Source organism: Amborella trichopoda, chromosome 5 (assembly GCF_054954075.1).
Source record: "Amborella trichopoda isolate Santa Cruz 75 chromosome 5, AtrichopodaSantaCruz75HAP2 v2.0, whole genome shotgun sequence".
In the NCBI taxonomy this organism is placed as follows: Eukaryota; Viridiplantae; Streptophyta; class Magnoliopsida; order Amborellales; family Amborellaceae; genus Amborella; species Amborella trichopoda.
The window spans coordinates 3,201,943-3,212,253 of record NC_142340.1 but is presented as its reverse complement, the minus strand read 5'-3'; positions in this window follow the sequence as shown (position 1 = coordinate 3,212,253).

Below are 10,311 nucleotides of genomic sequence, written 5' to 3'. Positions count from 1 at the left end.
GGTGAACAAGTTGGGGTGGCAACGGATCGGGTCCGGGTTGACCCGGACCTCGACCCGAATAGTATTCGGGTTGAAGTTTTGGACCCGGATCCAACTTTCGGGTCCAAAATCTGGATCCATATTTGGACCTGATGTCGGGTCTACTCGTCGGATCCCGGTTTAGTTAGGTCCATTGCTACCATTGATTATGAGATTTTTTTTTCGTTTTTTTTACCATCATATACTTATATTATTGGCAACATGTATAATATAGAAAAATATTTATGAATACCTACATGAACCCACATTTCTTACTATTTTATATAATAACTCGAAATTCCTAAGAAACAAACGTATTGGCAACGTTTATTAATACCAATATTATTTGGGTCGGGTCCAAATGGATCTGGACCCGAATAGTATTCGGATCCTAATTTTTTCCCTTATCCGAACCCGAGATTAGGTCTATCCATCGGATCTTGGGTCTAGTCGGCTCCATTGCCACCCTAGAACAAACTCACTATCATCACTAATCTATTATTATTATTATTTTCATTGGATGTCATCATCACTGAGACTATTAGTAGAAACCACTTGGGTTTGGGGTAGAGACTGGGGTTTTGGTGAACAAACTCACTAGCAAGAAATACGTCCCTCTTCCTCCTACTCCTCAAAGGGGTGGAAATGGAATACCAGAAAATCTCTCTTTGGCTTGGCTTAAGTTCAAGGCACTTGGCTCAACCCAATGTAGTTGTTGGGGTATTTAAATAAGGAAAAGATAGATGGTCATGGTAACAACATGATCGTGTTGTTCATCATCTTCGATTTAATGTTTGGATGGCGATGGAGAGTGTGAGATGTAATTAATTGATCACTTATTGTGGGACCCAGTCCCCTCATCACTGAACCATGGGAAGATGATATAGAGTTGGAAAAAATTTATATAAGGGTGAGGCCCTAAATAATTAAATTAAGGCGCACCACAAAAATTCACTAAAAGATGTTATTTTGATGTTGAAAAACCCTCAATTAAGTCATCTCGACCTTTAGATGTATGGACTTAAAAGAAAATAGATTTCAAGTTTTGGAAATAGTGTATCTTGTAATATATTATGTAGATTGTCAATTTTCGAGATTTTCAAGTATTCATAGATTTGTTCGATCTACACTAGTTTTTTATCTTTAAATTTTACAATTCAATATGAAAATAAAATTTAAAGCCATCAAAAGATTTATGATACTGAAACAACATAGTCTAGCACACTTATAGAGTTCAGATGCATCACAATGTGCTTATTATGGTCAGTTTATCCTCCCAGAATTATTTGGAGATGGATTTTAGATTTAAAATTGTGCTGGTCTATCATCTAGATTACGTCGTTTAGGAATATGAAAAGAGAATGAATTTTGAGCTATAAGACTCGTATATTTTGTAATTCTTTCAGATTATTTATTGTAATTCTTGAAAATTAAGTAGATCTGTTTTATTTTAGAGCTCCATATTCATGGATCTGATCTGTAGTTATTTGGGATGTGTTTTGGATCTTAAACCCGCTTGATAACCAAAATAAAGTCATAGACTGGCCCATTCACCAAGAACACAGCGAGGAAATCATGTTCCTGTATGACACATTAAATTTAGTATAAATGGTTTCAGTGGAAATCATGTATCAGCAGATCTTGGCTCATGGCTTGCCTAAAAGAAGAAAAAATGAGGGCACTTTCCCTAAAATTTCAAACTTTTTGTGTGTGTGTCACTTGTTAGATGAAACAGATCGACACTACGGCAACGCAGTCTGTAAGTCTCAAAGGTTGACGTGAATTGTTTCCCCCACAAGTCTGTTATGCTTTATACAAATGGATGGAGGAAAAAGTTTATATAAAGATGCTATCTTATAATTTAGAACTACGGATGCCCCTCAAAAATTTATTGAAAAAGGTAGTTTTATTGTTGAAAAACCCTTTGATTGATCATCTCGACATCGAGATGTATGACTATGAAATATAAACAGATTTTAAGTATTAGAAATAATGCATTTTACAATATATTATCTACACCATCCATTTTTCAAGATTTTCATATGTTTATATATCTACTTGATTTTAACTATTTTTTAAATTTAAAATTTTATTATTAGATATAAAAATAAATTTTGAGATAATCTTAAGAACATTTTACATCAAAACTATATACTATGATAAAATTTGACGGTGCACATTACCTTTACACCTACGGATGCATCCGAATGCAAACTGTACCCATGGATGAAATCTTCATCTTTTAACTTCTGTTGGGTCAAAAAAATTGACATGAACTATTTCTCCAACAAGTCTGCTTAATTCATATTTGAGGAATTGTTCATTTTAACTTATGTTGTGGATAACATAAGTATAAGATTATAAGTAACATCCTATTTGTAAGCTATCTTCTCTAAACTACTTTATAAATATTTTGAATATTTTCGTTTAAGGGGAGGTTTACTGAAGCGTCCACCTTAAACAATCAAAGTACCACCTACCTCTAGACTTTGTAGGAAGTGTCGAAAACCTTTAAGATGGCTTGAAATATATATTTACGACAATAGAGTTATTTAATATGAGTAATGATACTATGAGACCCTCCCACATCCATGTGAGTAGGACCTCAAAAGATCTCCATTAAATTTTGACACAGATCTCTAGAAAAGTTATCAATAAATCCATTCACCCAAGTTTCACACCCATGTGATAATTTTTTTAGAGATCTGTGTCAAAATTTAATGATGATACTTTGGGGTCCTATTCACATGGGTATGGGAGGGTCTCATAGTGTCATTACTGTTACTATATATATATATATATATATATATATATATATATATATATATATATATATATATATATATATATATATATATATATATATATATATATATATATATATAAACATCCACAAAAGCATTTCCATGGCTATAGGAGTGTTATTCAGCAAAAAGACATAGTTCCCAATTGAAAATTGACCGTTACATGAAAATAATAGCCATTATATGCCCAATACATTATGACATACAAAGGAGAGGGCAGGCATAAAATGACTACTTTTGCATGATACATTGGTTAAACAACCGATCCCAATTTTGTTAAGGAAAATTGTTTCATGCGGACAGCATTTCTACATATGCGGTCTAGAAAGTGTAAAGCATCCATCTTAAAGATGGGTGCAAGTAGGTGTTCCATCTAAAAACAATGGAAACTAACGGTCCAAATGTTTTTTTATTAGAATTATTATTTCTAGTTTTTAAAATTTATTTATTTTTTTCATATTCATGATCTCCATGTTAGAGATTACATATCCTTAAAAATTCAGTCTTAAAATTCATCTAAAAAATATATTTATTAAGAGGCCCGCATTTCTATATGGGCAAGTTTTCTATGCTTCTCCTACACCATAGAAGTTCTATCCTCCCCTTTATCCAACCATCCATTCTGAATGGAGGGCTAAGATTGTCCCAATCATAATGTCACTTCTTTACACTATTTTATTTTTAATTTTTTTCTCTATAAACTATTTTCACACCAAACTTTGGATCTCCATTCCTTTATTAAACTCGCACTAGCGAAAAATATATAAAAAGTATTTTAAATAAAATAAAATGACCAAAATATTCTTGAAAGATTCAAGGGGTATTCTGATCATTATATTTTATCAAAAGATTATTTTTAATATTTTTTATAGGTGCACCCCAATGAGAAGATGACACGTACCAAATTTCATATTCATACAATTTTTATAAAAAAAATTAAAACTAAAATACTTTGAGACGTCGGATCGAAGATCAAATGGTGAGTGAGTCTCTTTATCAAAATTGGACGGCTGGATGGTAGGGGGAGGATAAAACTTCTATGTTGTAGGGGAAGCATAGAAACCCTTTCCTTGCTATATATAGAGGCTTGGCCACATAGAAATCAGGTTTTTTTGTTAAATAATTAATATGTAGAGCGGAATGATAGAGCCTAATACATGTAGTTGACCTCTAATAATTGGGATAAGCTTTAGATGATGATAATAAATTAAAACTAAAAAATAAAAAATATTGGTTGTTATTTTAAAACATTAGAAAAATGACTCTTATCTCAAAAAAGTTTTCATTAAAAGAAAATGATTATTTTTATATATTCCCCGTTATTTTCTCCATATTCTATTTTTACCCTCTTTTTACTTTTTCAGGTAAAATGTTGTCATTCCCTCCTAACCTGTTCTGTTCCATTATTCCCCTTTTTTGAAACTTGGATAATAATACTTGCTCTTTGGAGGCGTATATCATGCTCTTGCAGGAGGATACTGTACAATTGCACCCTCGGATTAAAGAGTTGCTCAATTTTTTTTTCTTTTACTAATTTTTTGAAATTATTAAGAATTACTTGATGATTATTTTAAAAACTTTGATTTTTGTGTTCTAAAAATGTTAGATCTGAGCGCCTAAAAATTGGATTAGAATATTTTTTTTGCCAATACAGAGTGTGTTTATTTATTTATTTATTTTTATTTTTTTGAGGATGGTTGTTGGGTTGACAAGTTTACATCCCAAAAATTTGGTCGTAGCAATACTTCTAAAATGAGTTTTGCTTGAAAGAGGGAATGGAAATGCTTCATCGAAGGCATGAAATCTTCTGGCTTCTTTTTGGGATGGAAAATGACTCCATGACTTACATATGATGTAGGTGAAACCAGTGTCTTAACAATTTTGGTACTGTGTTTATTGGAGATTAAAAGCTATTTTCTATCAAATCTAGGATATCTTATCAATCTCTATGGCAACGACCCAATATTGTTATAGAGAGGTGAATGAAGATGGTGATGTCCTTGCCAAAGGAGGAGTTCATGCTCTCTCTCTCTCTCTTGGTTACTTCGTTTCTATAATCTTATGCCTTTGATTGAACATCTTGTATTTTATTTGAATTAATGAGAAGTCTTACGTTACTTTTCAAACAAAAAAAAAAATGGACTCTGTTTAGACTGTGTGTTGATGAATGGCAACAACATCTAGAGAAAGACACTGACATGGGTGTCTGTATTTATAAATATTGTAGTTGTCTAGTACGTTGGCTTAAAAAACTAATAAGTTAAATACATCAATATATTTAATTTTTAAATATATATATTATATTTTTAGGTTATATATTGTAGCTTTCCTTCTTCTAACACTTGGTAGGTCGGTGGAGTGGTTGTGGCAACACATTTTGCAATTCAAGGAATGCTCGAACAAATTCAGAAGGCCAAGGAACACACCAAAATACCTATGAGAGAAAAACAATATAACATTTTACCTATATTGGTTAATTTAATTTTTAAATACTCATAAAAATACACATGATTCTGATTTGGAATAGTTAAAAATGTGTAAAATGTTAAATAATACTTCTTTAATGGATATTTTGTTAAATATCCCATAATATATTGTGGAGACACGATTCTAGCTTGGGCTTGATTCTGATTCTGGCTTGGGCTTCATTACTTGAAGTCTACATCTCAAATTATTTTCTCAATGCTAATTCAAATTATAGAAGTACCCTGCTTGTTTTCGGTGAGCTAATTTACTAAAAGGGTGCAGTTTGTATAGGGCCTAGGCTCTAAACAATCAAATTAGAGGCTACTTTCAAATAGTGTCGAGAAATATGGTTTTAATATTAGAAATATTTGTGGCAGCCTTAAAATATATTTTCATATTTATTTATAAAGTTTAAAACTTAAAAAATAGTGTACTATGAAAACTTGAAAATTTACGGTCCAAAAATGTGTTACAAAATACACTATTTCTAAAACTTGCAATCATTTTTTTCTCATGTCCATGCATCTTAAACTTCGAGATGATCAATTTAAAGATATTTGGACACCAAAACAACATCTTCTAGTGAAATTTTTGAGGTAGGCTCAAATTTGATTATTTAAAGCCTCGGCTCTATATAAACTTTTCCCTTACTAAAATGCCTTTACTTGTCAAGAGTATCAACTCTGAACCAGAAGAATTTGGGTGTTCTTAAAGATGAGTTACTTGAATTACATGAAAATTAGAACTAGTGTTAATTGTGACATTTTAACTATTAAATATTTTGAAAAAAGGGCTGGGTCGTGGTGTCAGTACCCTCACACCCTAGTCATCACATTGGGGTTTCTATTGGCTTTAGCACGACCCTACTAACATCTTTAAAAATTAACTCCTAAACTTTTGAAAAAAAATGGGGCTTCTCTTTTCTATTGAATTATCAAATAAAAAAAAAACTATTAAATATTTTGTTCACGTGTTTGAGAGTATACATTCAAATAGAGTCTCAACACATGGCATGGCTTAGTGTGATCTCCTGCAGCCCAAGGCATTTTTCTTTTTCTATCAATTTATGCTCATACAACCTTAGTGTTTTTTTATTCTTTTCATCACAAATGCAATATCCCCATTCCTTGGACAAGCATATCCACGTGAGAATTAATGTCATAACTTGGGCCTTCACACCCAATTCTCATTGGTTGCCTCAAACACTCCTTTAAGAAAGAAAAATGGAAGATTCCATTCCTTTTCTCAATATAAGCACTAAATTCCCATTCTACATTCACCATGCTTAAACTAAAAAATAAAAAATAGGAAAAGGGATGCCCCGGCTAGAGCATATTGTATACTTACCTCGGAGAAAAAAGCTCTTTAACAAGATTGTTTTCATATGAAAATATGGGATTTAATTTAATACAATAATTAAAAAAGAAAAAGAAAAATTGTATATTCCTTCCTCAGTTCAAATATTGGACTCTCATTTCATTTTTATGACATTATTCCTTCCTCCCTTTTCTCTTTTTCTTTGTTTTTTTGTAAGGTTAGTCAGGTTGAAATGGCTATATCCTAAAAATATTCTCAGATAAGGTTTTATTTGAGAGAGTGAATGGACAATATGATCCCTCATAAGCATATAATCATTTGGCAAAAAAGGAAAATATGTCCTCAACATTTACTCCTCTCTGACAAAAACCAAAGTAAGGTGTGCCTTCCACTCTTTAATGGACCATTAATACATGATGCCTGGGACCATGATCAGGTGACACTCACATGGGTTACCGCTCAAGTCCATCCATGGCCTTTTACATGGACACTCTTCCCAACTGAGATATTTGCCATCACTCCAATTTATGTAAGGTTTTGGATCTAATTATCCAACTTATATTTTTGACAAATTTCAACTTCATTCATTGAACCTTTGGCGCACTCGAAGTCATTAGTCATTTTGTGTATGACATACATACTCATTGCATGATAACGTATAGTAAAAGGTTATATCGATTAATTATTATGTATTTTTTATACGAGAAGGTCACAATCATTTTTAACAATTAAATATGAAATTTGACAGTTATAGATATTTCACAAAGTTCGATAAAAAATTTATATATTTGATCAGTAGCAAACCCCTATAGCCGATTTTACTATTGTTAGCTAAGGGTGATCATGACCTTCTCGTAACAAGTGGTTTTTTTGCGATTATCTTGTAAATATATGTTTGTGTATAGTGTCGAGGCTCTAAACAATCAAAGTAAAAATGCACCTTCAAATAGTGTCGAGAAATGTGGTTTTAGTACTGAAAATCTTTGTGATAGCCTTACAATATATTTTCATCTTTAATTATAAAATTTATAGCTTCACAAATAGTGTAGATCGAGCGGATCTATGAAAACTTAAAAATCTTGAAAATTGACGGTCCAAAAATGCATTACAAGATGTGCTATTTCCAAAATTTGAAATCCATTTTCTTCTAATGTCCATGCATCTTGATGTCGAGATGATCAATTTGAAGATATTTAGGCATCAAAACAACATCTTCTAGTCAAAATTTTGAAGTGGGCTCTAGTTTGATTGTTTAGAGCCTCAGCTCTATATAAATTTTTTCAAAATTAATTTATTTCTAGGGTATCAAAGAAAAAGAGTTTATTCCTGTTTATTCTCTTTCTAGGGTTTCGAAATTTCATCTTTCAAGTATTAGGGTTCCTTTAGGTTTTGGGTTTTAATTTATTTCTAGGGTATCAAAGAAAAAGAGTTTATTCCTGTTTATTCTCTTTCTAGGGTTTCGAAATTTCATCTTTCAAGTATTAGGGTTCCTTTAGGTTTTGGGTTTTACTTTCCTTATTAAGATTTTTATTTCATGGTTTAGTATCTATTTTTTCCCTGCATTTTATCCTGGGCACTTTATGGGGTATGCATTGAATCCTGTACCTGTGATATGGTACGTCCTCTTGTACGATAATGTCTCCATCTACCTTCTCCTATGATGAATTTATAAACATATATACTTGACCAAACTTAGTCTCATCTAATGGATATGCCAAAAAAAAATAAAATAAAATAAAAAAAAAGCATAAGAAAAAGGAAAAGTGCTAGGAAAGTTTAATTGCAATGAACAATGCCAAAAAATTTCCCACTCCCGTGGGAGTATATTGTCCATCTACTCCTTTGGGAAAAATTTATGTTAGGAACATTTTTTAGATCCCAAATTTTAGAGATGTAATTCCTAGAACCCTGTGACCAACATCAAAGAAGAAATGAATAACTCTCACTCTCACATGCCTAAAAAAAAAAAAAAAGTTGTCATATCAAGATTGCACACGAGATGTCTAATTTTGGGAGGAAAAGATCTAGATGTTAAAGAACTCATAAAAAAAATTTTCTTTGAAAATAATAATCTAATAATGATAATTAGATGGATCACAAAATTTTGAATGCAAAAAATTTCCAAAATAGCTATTTTGCCTGGGGGAGTTGCGGCTCGATATGTTCTTGCAGGAGCATTTTATATGGGCTCATGAATACTAGTGGTTCTTTCCTAAATGAATGTTTGGCTTGACTCCCTTTTGTTGGGTTAACTGTGTCAAATGAATGGTTGCTCTTTTTAGTGCAAGCAATCATAAGATACCCCTAATTCATATTTAAAAAAGGGAAAAGTTTACATAATGTGTCAATCTTATACCAACCCAAAAACCCATCTTGTAATGTCGGATCATCTCGGCATCGAGATGTATGGGTACGAAGAGAAAAAAATTTCAAGCCATGAAAGTATTGCATCTTGTGACACATTATTTGGACCATCCAATTTTTAAATTTTCATTTTTTTGTAAATTACTCAATTTTCATTATTCTTTAAATTTCATGACTAGGGCCAACAATAATCTTTCATGCCATTGCAAGGCTTTTTGACACCAAAATTACATATTTCAGCATAATTTCGAGGTAGGCCTTAAGGTTTGATGCATTCTATAAACTTCATCTTAAAAAAATGTATTTTTTAAAATAAAGTGTTCAAACACAAAAAACCAAAGGGGTATGGTTTGTGTTAGGCTAAGGCCCTAAACAGTCGAAGTAAGGCACATATTTAAGTAGTGTCGAAAGATGTAATTTTAGTACTAAAAATCTTTGTGACGTCCTAAAAATTTATTTTTATATCTAATTATAAAATTTAAGGCTTCAAAAGTAGTGTACATTGAGCAATTTTGAGAACACTTGAAAATCTTAAAAATTGACTTTCCAAAAAATATATTACATGATGCACTATTTTCAAGACTTAGAATCCATTTTTTTCTCATGTCCACACATCTTAAGGTCGAGATGATCTATTTGAGGATTTTTAGGCATCAAAATAACCTCTTCTAGTAAATTTTTGAGGTGCGCCACAATCGCGTTGTTTAAGGCCTCACCCTTATAGAAACTGTAGCTTTATGAAAACAAAATAAAGCCTTGCCTCAAATCCTTGTCGAGACAATACTTTCGGCAACGAAAATCTATATGCTGTCTCTAAAATCAACTTCCAACATCGACAATAAAAGTTGAAACTAAAAAAATAGTACAAATCTTGCGGATATGTGAACACTTACTTTTAAAGAAAAATAGACGGTCTAGATAATTTGTTATAATATACACTATTTTTAGAGCTTGAAATCCTAATTTTTTTTCACGACCATAGTGTTCAAGTCGAGGTGATCGATACAAAGGTTTTCCAATGCTTGAGTTGCAGTTTTCGATGAGTTATGAAGTAAGGATTTACTTATTTTGATAGGGCTACATCCCTATCAAACCATTTTCCATAAATTTTTTCCATCCAAACCAAAATGCATTGCTTCTGCATGCTACCACAATTATGGTTGGAGTTCATCCACAGATTAAGCTAGAGAGGTCAAAGCTTATCTTCTTGAAGTGCTTCCGTATAAAGTGAAGCTCTCTCTATCAAGGAAAATGAAGACTGTGATATGCAATAGTTGAAAGCATAGGATGCTTTCTCTACATATATATTTAATTAACGTTGAATTTGATCCCGTTTAAATGA